The sequence below is a fragment of the Pristis pectinata genome, chromosome 9 (genome assembly GCF_009764475.1).
Source record: "Pristis pectinata isolate sPriPec2 chromosome 9, sPriPec2.1.pri, whole genome shotgun sequence".
NCBI lineage: Eukaryota > Metazoa > Chordata > Chondrichthyes > Rhinopristiformes > Pristidae > Pristis > Pristis pectinata.
Genome location: NC_067413.1, coordinates 102,252,147 through 102,265,503, shown reverse-complemented (window position 1 = coordinate 102,265,503; position 13,357 = coordinate 102,252,147). Strand labels below are relative to the sequence as shown.

At 47.6% G+C, this 13,357-nt stretch overlaps 1 protein-coding gene across 1 annotated transcript in view; it reads right to left on the bottom strand.

The window, feature by feature from the left end:
• The window catches only part of kbtbd2 (kelch repeat and BTB (POZ) domain containing 2), a 51,300-nt gene extending 39,559 nt beyond the window's left edge, over positions 1-11,741 (bottom strand). Inside the window, exon 1 of the mRNA XM_052022817.1 lies at positions 11,542-11,741. The gene's annotated coding sequence lies outside the window, so the exon portion shown is untranslated. The remainder of the gene's footprint in view (positions 1-11,541) is intronic.
• Positions 11,742-13,357: the final 1,616 nt, after the last annotated feature.

Here is a 13,357-nt window from a genome sequence, read left to right as displayed (position 1 = left end):
ATTGTTGAACCCCGAGCTGTAAGCGATAAACAGTAGCCTGACATATTTCTTACAGTTGTCAAGGGGCTCCGAAGTAGAGTGGAGAGCCAGTGAGGTTGCGTCTGCTGTAGACCTGTTGCAGGTGGGAACCACAGGCTGCAGCAGTGAGAGGCAGAAGGAGCTTGGAGTACATGTCCAAGGATCACTAAAGCTCCCAGCAGAAATAGATGAGGTGGTTAAGGTGGCACAGGGGGGAGGCTGGTTTTCGTGATGTACTGCGCTGCAGTTTCTTGCGTTCACGGGCAGAGCAGTTACCATAACAAGCCATGATACATTTGGACAGGATGTTTTCTATGGTGCATCAATAAAAATTGGCAAGCGTTGATGGGGTCATGTCAAATTTCTTTAGCTTCCTTAGCAAGTAGAGGAGCTGGTGAGCTTTCTTGGCCATGGCGTTGACGTGGTTGGACCAGGATAGGCTATTGGTGATGTTCACTCATAGGAATTTGAAGCTCAACTCTCACGATCTTAGCACCGTTGATGCAGACAGGAGTATGTGCACCACACCCTTCCTTAAGTCAATGACCAGCTCTTTTGTTTTGCTGACATTGAGGAAAAGGTTGTTGTCATGACACCATGTCACTAGGCTCTCGATCTCCTCCCTGTACTCTGACTCATTGTTATTTGAAATATAGCCCTCTACAATGGTATCATTTGCAAACCTGTAGATGGAATTAGAGCAGAATCTGGCCTCGCAGTCGTGAGTGTATAGGGAGTACAGTAGGGGGCTGAGGACGCAGCATTATGGAGCACCAGTGTTGAGAATAATCATGGTGGAGATGTTGCTTACTGATTGCGTTCCGTTGGTCAGGATGTCAAGGATCCAATTGCAAGGGGAGGTGTTGAGTCCCAGGTCTCAGAGTTTGGAAATAAGTTTGTAATAATAGTATCGAAGCCAAAGCTGTAGTCAATAAACAATAGTCTAACTGAGCTGTCTTTACTGTTCAGATGTTCCAGAGATGAGTGTAGGGTCAGGTAAATGACGTCCGCTGTAGACCTGCTTCAGCAGTAGGCAAATTGCAGTGGGTCGATGTTGTCTAGGAGACTGGAGTTAATGTGTGCCATGACCAGCCTCTCAAAGCACTTCATAATGGTGCATGTCAGAGACACTGGGCATAGTCATTAAGGGATGTTACCTAGTTTTTCTTAGGTATCAGGATGATAATGGCCTTCTTAAAGCAGATGGTATGTGATCTTACTGGAGACGATGCAATGGAAATTCACCTTATTGCCAGAGATGCAGCATTTCAGCTATGATAGATTAGACAGCCTGGGTTTGTTTCCTCTGGAGTAGTAAAAGCTGAATGGAACTCGATTATAAGGAGCATAGATTGAGTAGATAGTGAGAAACTTTTGCCTTTAGCAAAATGTCTATGACCAGAGGACATATGTTTAAGGTAAGGGTAAAAGATTTAGAGGGGATTTGAGGAAGAATTGTTTCAGAGAGGGTAGTTGAAATCTGGAATGCACTAACCTAAGGGCATGATAGAGGCAGGCACTGGCACTTTAGATAAGTACTTGAAACATCAGGGCACAGAAGACTATGGGCCAACTGCTGGAAAATACATAATAGTGTAAGGCTACAGAACAATACTGATTAGTTGGCAAGATGAGCGAAGGCAAATGAGTACATGACAGTAAGCAAAGACTCTATGGGCAGAATGGTCTGTTTCCATGTTATAATGACTATAGATAAAGAAATTCTTCTCATCTGTCCAGAATGTGCCATTACTTTTTTTTTGACACTGTGACTCCTGGTTCTACATACCTAGCATCAAATCCATACTCGCCTTTTCAAACCCAATAAGAATATTGTACATCTCAGTGAAATCATCTCCAATGTTCTAGGCTCAAGATTACAGACCCAGTCTGCGTAGTCTCTCCCCCAATGACAAATTTACCATTCCTGAAATCAATCTGGTGAACTTGTACTGCACTCCCTTTTATTGCAAATTACATTCTTCCTTTGATAGGCCGACAAGACCAGTATACAATATTCCAAAAGCAGTCTCGCCTGGTGTCCATATAAATGGAGCAAGACCTGTGTTTTCTCTTTGGAGAGGAGGAGGCTTGATAAAGGTGCACAAGATGTAGTATGAATGCACATGGCTGTCACGTGACAATGACCCCTCAGGTCGGATGACAGCATTGCTCATTGGGTTGGAAGTCACACCACTGTCAATCGAGGTTTGGCTCCACCCCACCCATGAGGTGTGGGCATAGGGATTGGCCTGGGAGAGCACCTTTGTTCCTGAACCTGCCTGACCATTGGATCTGGCAGACACCTTTGTCCTTGACCTCCAAGCCATTGGCATGTCTAAGTTACCTGGCCAGGCCCTCCAGCACTATAAAGATCGTTGCAATCCCCTGGTCTCTGTCTTTTGACTTCCCCAGGAATAGTGAGACAATGCTGCAGAGACCACTGGGAAGAGTGTGCACTACCATATGGTTTGGGAGTGACTTAGTCAGATTCCAGGGAGTGTTAGAGCTGAGGAATTGGAGTAAGGAGCAGGGATTCAGATTTCTCGATCATTGGGGCCTCTCTTGGGGCAGGTATGACCTGTTCAAAGAAGATGGGTTGCACTTGAATCCCAGGGGGACCAATATCCTGGCAGGGAGGTTTGCTAAAGCTACTGGGGAGAGTTTAAACTAGAATTGTTGGGGGCTGGGATCTGAACTGGAGAGACTGGGGAAGAGGTGTTTGGTTCTCAAATAGGGAAAGCTAGTAGCAGGTACGATAGGCAGGTGATAGAGAATGGACATGCTCAGACAGGTTTGAGATGTGTCTATTTTAATGCAAGGAGTATTGTGAACAAGGCAGATGAGCTTAGAGCTTGGATAATACTCGGAGCTATGATGTGGTGGCCATTACGGAGACTTGGATGGTTCAGGGACTAGAATGGTTGCTTCAAGTGCTGGGTTTTAGATGTTTCAGAAAGGACAGGGAGGGAGGCAAAAGAGGTGGGGGAGTGGCACTGTCGATCAGAGATAGCGTCATGGCTGCGGAAAAAGTGGACGTCGTGGACGGACTGTCTACGGAGTCTCTGTGGTTGGAGGTTAGGAACAGGAAGGGGTCAATAACTTTACTGGGTGTTTTTTTTTAATAGGCCACCCAATAATAACAGGGATATTGAGGAGCACATAGGGAAGCAGATCCTAGAAAGGTGTGAGAATAGAGTTATTGTGATGGGGTATTTTAATTTCCCAAACATCAATTGGCATCTCCAGACACTGAGGGGTTTAGATGGGGAGGAGTTTGTTAAGTGTGTTCAGGAAGGATTCTTGACATAATATGTAGATAGGCCTACAAGAGGAGAGGCTGTGCTTGATTTGGTATTGGGAAATGAATCTGGTCAGGTGTCAGATCTCTCAGTGGGTGAACATCTTGGTGACAGTGATCATAATTCTATCTCCTTTACGTTAGCACTAGAGACAGATAGGAACAGACAGACTAGAAAGGTGTTTACTTGGAGTAAAGGGTATTATGAGGCTCTCAGGCAAGAAATTGGAAGATTAAATAGGGAACAGATGTTCTCAGGGAAAAGTACGGAAGAAATGTGGCAAATATTCAGGGGGTATTTGTGTGGAGTTCTGCATAGGCATGTTCCAATGAGACAGGGGAGTCACGAGAGGAAACAGGAACCGTGGTGTACAAAGGCTATAATAAATCTAGTCAAAAGGAAAAGAAAAGCTTACAAAAGGTACAGAGAGCTAGGTAATGTTAGAGATCTGGAAGAGTATAAGGCTAATAAGAAGGAGCTTAAGAAGGAGATTAGGAAAACCAGAAGGGGGCATGAGAAGGCCTTGGCGGGCAGGATTAAGGAAAACCCCAAGGCATTCTACAAGTATGTGAAGAGCAAGAGGATAAGATGCAAAAGAATAGGACCTATCAAGTGCAGCAGTGGGAAAGTGTGTATGGATCTGGAAGAAATGGCGGAGGTACTTTGTGAATACTGACAAAGTATTCATTACGGAAAAAGATCTGGGGGATTGTACTGGGGACTTGCAGCGGGCTGAAAAGCTTGAGCATGTAGATATTAGAAAAGAGGAGGTGCTGAAACTTTTGGAAAGTATCAAGTTGGATAAGTCGCCGAGACTGGATGAGATGTACCCCAGGCTGCTGTGGGAGGCGAGGGAAGATTGCGGAGCCTCTGACAATGATCTTTGCATTGTCGATGGAGATGGGAGAGGTTCCGGAAGATTGGAGGGTTGCGGATGTTGTTCCCTTATTCAAGAAAGGGAGTAGGGATAGCCCAGGGAATTATAGACCAGTGAGTCTCACCTCAGTGGTTGGTAAACTAATGGAGAAGATCCTGAGAGGCAGGATTTATGAACATTTGGAGAGGTATAATATGATTAGGAACAGTCAGCATGGCTTTGTCAAGGGCAGGTCCTGCCTTACGAGCCTGATTGAATTTTTTGAGGATGTGACTAAACACATCGATGAAGGGAGAGCAGTAGATGTAGTGTATATGGATTTCAGCAAGGTGTTTGATAAGGTACCCCATGCGAGGCTTATGGAGAAGGTGAGGAGACATGGGATTCAAGGGGACATTGCAGTGTGGATCCAGAACTGGCTGGCCCACAGAAGACAAAGAGTGGTTGTTGAAGGGTCGTATTCTGTGTGGAGGTCGGTGACCTGCGGTGTACCTCAGGGATCTGTACTGGGACCCTTGCTCTTTGTGATTTTTATAAACTACCTGGATGAGGAAGTGGAGGGGTGGGTTAGTAAGTTTGCGGATGACAAAGGTTGGGGGTGTTGTGGATAGTTTGGAGGGCTGTCAGAGATTACAGATGAACATAGATAGGATGCAAAGTTGGGCTGAGAAGTGGCAGATACAGTTCAACCCAGATAAGTGTGAAGTGGTTCATTTTGGTAGGTCAAATATGATGGCAGAATATAGTATTAATGGTAGGACTCTTGGCAGTGTGGAGGATCAGAGGGATCTTGGGGTCCAAGTCCATAGGACACTCAAAGTGGCTGCGCAGGTTGACTCTGTGGTTAAGAAGGCATATGGTGTATTGTCCTTCATCAATCGGGGAATTGAATTTAGGAGCCGAGAGATATTGTTGCAGCTATATAGGCCCCTGGTCAGACCCCACTTGGAGTACTGTGCTCAGTTCTGGTCGCCTCACTAGAGGAAGGATGTGAAAGCCATAAAAAGGGTGCAGAGGAGATTTACAAAGATGCTGCCTGGAATGCGGAGCATGCCTTATGAAAGCAGGTTGAGGGAACTCTGCCTTTTCTCCTTGGAGTGATGAGGATGGGGGGGACCTGATATTGGTATATGAGATGATGAGAGGTATTGATCGGATAGACAGTCAGAGGCTTTTCCCCAGGGGTGAAATGGTGGCCACAAGAGGACGTAGGTTTAAGGTGCTGGGGAGTAGGTATAGAGGAGATGTCAGGGTAAGTTTTTTTTTACTCAAAGTGGTGAGTGTGTGGAATGGGCTACCGGCAACAGTGGTGGAAGCGGATACGATAGGGCCTTCAATGCCTGAATACCTTGCCCCAAACAAGCACAGAACATAGAAAAACTACAGCACAATTCTGGCCCTTCAGCCCACAAAGCTGTGCCGAACATATCGCTAGCCTAGAAATTACTAGGCTTACCCACAGCCCTCTATTTTTCTCAGTTCCATGTACCTATCCAACAGCCTTTTAAGGGACTATTTCTAGGCTAGGGATATGTTCGGCACAGCTTTGTGGGCTGAAGGGCCTGAATTGTGCTGTAGTTTTTCTATGTTCTATGCTTGTTTGGGGCAAGGTATTCAGGCATTGAAGTGTTTATCCCTTGATAAGCTGTATATTGGTGAGTGTGAGTGAGTGTGAGTGAGTGTGAGTGAGTGTGTCTCAACCTTGTTGCTATTTCCCCCTCACGTTCACTGTCTCCTGCAAGTGTGCATCTGGTCCCATTCATTCTGTCCCCGTGTTTGCCTCCGTGATTAAACTATTTTTAAATTCCAAAGCCTGTGTCCAGAGCCCTCAATCTTTAGGATTCCAAAAGAACCTTTTCACAGAACATTTGGCGCAGTGAGCAGGGTCTTGAAGGTCTTGGCTGGACACAGATTGGGGGGGGATGGGGGGGGCGGGGGGGGAAGGGTGAAGAGGAATGTTTTGGAACTGGTGGAAAGGGGCTAGCTCAGGCACAAAGGAGAGAATCCCTGGGTGGATGGATGAGAGTGAGGGATTTGGGAGCTTGGCCATTATGCTGGCAGACCACGGTAAGCCAGTGGACTGGGCTAAGCAGTTAGATCCACATGGTGAGAAACTGGGACACCATGTGGTGGCCCTCCTCCAGCAGTCAGGGTTCCCCAGTGTCAAAGGGATGCCCTCTGGCTCCTGGCATCCCTCCTGAGGCGCCAGGTCAAGATTACTGGCCAGTTGCAGGATACCTACCTACAGAGGGAAAAGGAGATAGAGGCCCTCTGATAACGATGCTGCACGCTGTGGGAGGCAGTACAAATTGCCCAGACCCAAGCCAACGACCTTGAGGTCAGGGGTACCAAGGTCGCCTGTCGACTGATCAAAGCACAGCAGGCAAAAGCAGCACGCAGGTCTGGCTGGCAGCCAGACCCATTTAAAATTCGAGCCCTGGTACGGCGCGGCAACAAGCTGGACACCTGCCTGGGGGATGGGGATATATGGATGGATACGGACGAGCAGAGGGTGCCCGAAGAGCAGGGGGCCTCTCGCACCCGCCCTCCACCCTATGTACCCGAGCCCCTGCAGGTTCGACTCGTCCAAACACAGTCCCAGGTCTGCCATGAAAGGGAGGGGACCAGGGATACGACCGCCGCAGGGGTAAGTACACGGAGCCCCTCTTGAGACCACGGAGACCCGAGATTTCTCCATCAAGGAGCTAACCCAGCTGGCGGACCGGTACCACCAGCGGCCGGGCAAACACCTGGCCACGTGGTTGCTCCGACTGTGGGATGAGGGGGCCCCCACTGTGAGCCTCTCTCACCCAGAGGCAAGCGCCCTGGGGAGCTTGTCTGACCAGAGCATTAACAATGCCCTGTGGGCACCACGTGAAGGGGCTGGGGACAACACTACCCTGTGGGACTGGGTAGTGACCACAGTAAGTGCTCAGTACCCTACCCTCCTTGAATGGGATTTATACGGGTGACTGCAGTGGAGCACAGTCAGTGAGGACACCAGGGTCTTCAGAGAATGGGCGCTGGTGACTGGCATTTGAGAGGGCTGGTGACCTTGAGCCCTTGGAGGACACCGTGGCGACCAGCGCGTTAGAAGATTACCTGGTCGCCACCGCGCGCCCCAAGTTGAGGCCAGTGGTCCTGCCTCTCATGCGACCAGTTAGTGGGAGGACCATTCAGGAAGCCATCACCCTCCTGGAAGGGTTAGAATACATGCAGCGGGGGGCGCCCACCCAGGTCCGTGGAGACGAGGGCTGGGGACACGACCCGCCCCCCCCGTCCCATGCAAGCAGCTATACCTAGACCTGTTGCGTGCAGGGGTGGATAACGCCAGCACAGACGGGGTCCCGACCTCTGCTCTCCACGCGCGCTGGAAGGAGCTCTGCAGGGGGGAAGCCCGGCCGCAGGAAGATCCACAGCCACCCCAGGTCCAAGCCCGACACAGGGGGCGCCCCCAACTGCCGGACCACGTGGGCTGCCCCTGCAGACACTGATATTTGCTTCTGCCCCTCCCCCACCTGAAACAGTCTCCTCCGCCCTCATGACTCAGCTCCAGGACCTGCTGCGACAGGAAATGACCCATTTCCACCAGCAGGAACCCTCACCCACAGGGTGAGAGACCTCTACCCCCCTCCTATAGGATGGAGGCCAGGGTCCCCAGCACGTTTGCTCCATCACCCTTGCGCAACTGGGGGACCTGAGGCCACATACATTCGCACGGGGACCCAAACAACAGGCTGCTTTTGAAGTAGCAAAGCAAGCTGTGGGACAAGCACTGCCACTTGCTTCCCGCCAGGCAGGTATCCCTTTTGAATTGCAGGTCTCGGCTGGTGAGATGGTCGCCAGATGGAGCCTCTGGCAGGTGATGGCACTACTTCACTCCCTGCTCCTGCTCTCCGTGATGATTGGCATCAAGACGTCTGCTAACACCTTCCCCAAAGTTGCCTACGAATTCGCTAGCACCTCTAATATATATCGAACTGTTGGATTTGTCCGCGGACCCCAGCACATGCCAATGAAGCTCTGCCATTTACCATGATTCCCCTGGATAATCTTTGAATGAACTGCTTACACACTTTTTGCGCTGGTCAGGTTCAGTATATCAGTTTTGGGCGGGGCGGGGGCTGGACAGCAGTCCCCCACCACTCCCCTCACCACTGCAGCACAGTCCTTCCAGAGATTCCCAAAATGGGGTGGGTGTTTCAGGAGCTGGTATTTCGCTTCCTACAATTTGACCTCCACCCGAGTCCCAACCCTCAGTCATCCCACAGACGCTGAGTAAGCCAAGGGAATGCTGGTGCAGACTCCACAATGAGCATGGTTCCACCTTTTCAGTTGGCCATAGTGAGTGTGAGCGAAACTGGTACCCAGGTGCCTCAGTGACCACTGCTGATGGTGCCGCTAAGCTGAGGGCTCCCTGGACTTGAGTGGGACCCTCTGGATTTGCAGCTACCATGCACACCTGTGGCTCCCCACGAGCTGGTATAGCTGCTGCTGTCTGGTGTTCGGGGTGCCCTATATCCACACTCTCAATGAACTTGGGGAGCACCTGGCATACAGCAGCCACAGGGACGGGAGAGTCATCACGGAGGTGGAGAAGTTCTGGATGATAGCCTACCCCACTTATGGCACTGCCCGACTGTCCCGTGAGGTCATACAAATGACCAGCGTGCCCCAGACACTGGCTGAGCCCTGCAGAATGACGGCCCTGGATTACCTACTCACTACAGATGGTTGTACGTGTGCAGTGATTAGTAAGGAGTACTGCACCTTTATCCCTGATGAATCCAGCAACACCACCAGACTGGCTGCTCATGTTAGGGACTCGGTGGCCAAAATTCCAAAGTGAGGGACCAGCTCCTCCAGCATGGCACCTTCTGGTGGCTGTTTGGGTCACTGGGGGGATGGTGGGCAACTGTCGCCCACTGGGCCACCGCCACTTCTGACTCCCATTAGTACTGTATATACTGACACAATTGTAGATTTAGAAACAGTCATCCCCATGTAACGATTGACGAGTACTGTGACTTCTGAAGGGGTGGAATGTAGTATGAAAGCACATGGCTGTCACGTGACAGTGATGACAGCGACGCCTCTGGTCAGATGACAGCATTGCTCATTGGGTCAGAAGTCACACCACTGTCAATCGAGGTTTGGCTCCACCCCACCCATGAGGTGTGGGCATAGGGATTGGCCTGGGAGAGCACCTTTGTTCGTGAACCTGCCTGACCATTCACTCTGGCAGGCACCTTTGTCCTTGACCTCCAAGCCACTGGTCTGTCTAAACTACCTGGCCAGGCCTTCCAGCACTATAAAGAGTGTTGCAATCACCTGGTCTCCCTCTTTTGACTTTCCCAGGAATAGTGAGACAATGCTGCAGAGACCACTGATAAGAGTGTGCACTACCATGTGGTTTGGGAGCATCTTAGTCAGAATCCAGGAAGTGTTAGGGCCAATGCTTGTTTGGGGCAAGGTATTCAGGCATTGAAGTGTTTATCCCTTGATAAGCTGTACCTTGTTTATTGTGTGTATCTCATCCTCGTTGCGATTCCCCCCTCACGTTCGCGGTCTCTTGTGTATGTGTGTGTGCGCACAAGTGTGCATCTGGTCCTATTCATTCTGTCCCTGCGTTTGCCTTTATGATTAAACTATTTTTAAAATCCAAAGCCTCTGTCCAGAGCCCTCGATCTTTAGGATTCCAGAAGAACCTTTTCACACAACAGATAAGAGGTGCACAAGATAATAAGAGGCATAGATTGAGTGGACAGTCACAGACTTTTTCCCAGGGCGACAATGACTAACACGAGGGGGCATCATTTTAACATGATTGGAGGAAGATAAAGGGGTCGTCGGGGTAAGTTTTTTTTTGAAAGAGTGGTGGGTGGGCAGAATGCACTGCCGGCAGAGGTTGTGGGGGCAGATATATTAGGGACATTTAAGAGACTCTTAGATAGACACATGAATGATAGAGAAAAGGAGGGCTATGTGGGAGGGAAGTGTTAGATAGATCTTAGAGCAGGATAAAATGTCGGCACAACATTGTGGGCCGAAGGACCTGTACTGTGCTGTAATGTTATGTTTACTCAAATCCTCTTTCAATAAAAGTTGAAATTCCATTCTCCTTACTAATTGCTTGCTTTACCTACATGTTAACTTCCAGTGATTTTTGCACAAAAACACCAGGTCCCTCTGAATACCAATATTTTTAATCTCTCACTATTTAGAAAGAATACTCCAACCTACAATTTTTCACTATAGAGTGGATGAGCTCTTTTTCCCACATTGTTCCATCTGCCATTTCTTTGCCCTTTCACTTAGTTTGTCTAAATACTGAAGCACCTGTGCACCCTCCTTATAGCCCATACTACCACTTAAGCTTTGTTTCATTATCAAACCTGGATATAATACACCTAATCTCTTCAACCAAATAATTGATCTAGATTCTGAACATCCAAGGTGCGAGCGCCAATCTCTGCAGCACCCAACTAGCCTTAGCCTCTCAATCCAAAAATAAATTGGAGTAGAAGTTGGCCATTTGGCTCTCTGTACAACTTTGATTTCTGTCCATTAACCAATCCTGAGCCCACACTACTATATTGTTCCAAATACTCTCCTCTTTAATTTTGTTTAATAATTTCCTTTTTTTTAACCTCTTGATAGCCTAAATACACAGAAGGGTTTGCCCTTATCTGCTGTGCTAATTATAACTTCAAAAAACCAACAGATTTGTCAAACATAATTTCACATCAATTCTGCCCCATCCCATTACTTATTTTCAAGGCACAGTTACACAAGAAAATAGCAGGAATAGGCTACTAGACCCCTCAAGCCCACCACTTCCTAATAATAGATTTGAACATTTTCCCTACTACTGATTGGTATTGGTATGACTGGTCTACAGCTCCCATTTTCTCTATCACATCTTCCTTAAATTATGGGATTACACTGTGTAGCATGGTGCCACAATGCCGTAGTCAGTAGAGCCTTTGCTTCACAGCACCAGAGACCCAAGTTCAATTCTGACCTTAGCACTGTCTACATGTAGTCTGGAGGTTCTCTCTGTGACCACACAGGTTTCCTCTGGCTGCTCCAGTTTCCTCCCACATCCCAAAGACATAGGGGTAGTAGGCTAATTGGTCACTGTAAATTGCCACTGGTGAGTAGATGAATGGTAGACTTGGGTGGGTGGGGGGGGGGGGGGGGGGTTGGTGGTAGGGGAGCTAATGAAAATGTGGGGAGAAAGCAAAAGAGGGATGAATGTAGGATGAGTGTAATTGGGTGGTTGATGCAGACTCAGTGGGCCAAAGGGCCTGTTTCTGTGCTCTCTCTATGACTATTTCCTACCTGTGAATTTGTGGGAATAATTCTAGGATTATGAAGTTTTGGCAGATCACAACAGTGGCATCCACCAGCTCCATCACCACCACCTCTGAAATCGTAGAATGCAAGTCATCACTTTCAATCACATTAATTTCTTCAGTACTACTTCATTAGTAAATTTTTTTAATCCATTCATGTTAGATGCATAGTTCTCCAATAATATCCAGGTTTTCTGTATCTTCTTTCATAACAAGATATTTGCTTAATTTCTCTGCCGTTACCTTGTTCCTCAATATAATTTCTTCTTTCAATCTGTAAGGGTCCATATTAGCTAATCTTTTCCTTTTGACATATCTTTAGAAGCTCTTAGGATGCTTTCATGCCTCTCAGAGAATATGAGCGATCTAGCTTACCTTTTCCTCATCAATGCTTTGGCCCTCTTTCGTTCAATTCGGAAATTTCCCCAATCCTCAGGGTTACTACTTTTCTTAGCAACATTAGAGACAGAGCACAGAAACAGGCTTTTCAGGGTCGCTCATCCATGCCGACCAAGTTTCCTATTTCAGCTAGTCGCATTTGCCTGCATTTGGCCCAAATCCTTCTAAATCTTTCCCAGCCATGTATCTATCTAAATATGTTTTAAACCTTGTAACTGTACCTACCTTTACTACTTCCTCTGGCAGCTCATTCCATATACAACCACCTTCTGTGAGAAAAACTTGCCCCTCAGGTCCCCTTTAAAGTTTTCATCTCTCATCTTTTATCTATGCCTCTAGTTTTAGACTCCCCTACCCTGGGGAAAAAGACTGACCATTCACCTCATTTATGCCCCTTATGATTTTATATACCTCCATAAGATAACCCCTCAGCCTTCTAAACTCCAGGGAACACAGTCCCAGCCTATCCGGTCTTATAATTCAATTCCTTCAGTTACATGTTTGTGAATTTTTTTTTGCACTCTCCCCAGTTTAAAAAAAAATCCTTCCTATAGCTAGACAATCAGAACTGTACACAATATTCCAAGCGCAATCTCACCAACATCTTATACAATTGTAACATAACATCTTGCACTCAATGCCCTAACCACTGAAGGCAAGTGTGCCAAACAGCTTCTTTACCACCCTGTCTACATGTACTGCCTCTTTTGGGGAACTATGTACTTGTACCCCTTGGTCTCTCTGTTCTACAACACTCTCCAGGGCCCTGCTATTTACTGTGTAGTTCCTACAGTGGTTTAACTTACCAAACACAACACATTCTACACCTTTTCCTTTGATTTCATAGTACCATTAACTTTTCTTGATAGCCATAGCTAAACTACATTTGAAGTTGATTTTTGTTTTATCTTAAAGTGATATCTTACAAACTATGCTTTCTTTCATTGTTAGCCATTGCTTGTTTACTGTAGTTTCCCCAAACCCCCATAGACAACTCACATCTTCATAGATTAATTGACTACATTCAGACAAAGCCTTCAGATCTGTTTTGTACCAAATTTCTTTTCTGACTCCAACTGGAAGTATATTCTATTTGTATACAACATCCCTTCCTGGCAGAATCCAGGTTATTATCCATTTTGCTGCCCTGCGCTGTCCTTTAACTTACTAGAATTCCCCTTGCCAGATCACCCACATCAAACTATTTTGCTTGATACCAGACCTAGGCACATCCCCAAGGCATTTGATTCTCTTGGACTCTGGTGGCAGATCAGCAGGTACGGTAGTGTAGTGGTTAGTGTGACACTATTACAGCGCCAGCAACCGAGGTTCAATTCCGGCCGCTGTCTGTAAGGAGCTTGTATGTTCTCCCCGTGTCTGTGTGGGTTTCCTCCAGGTGCTCC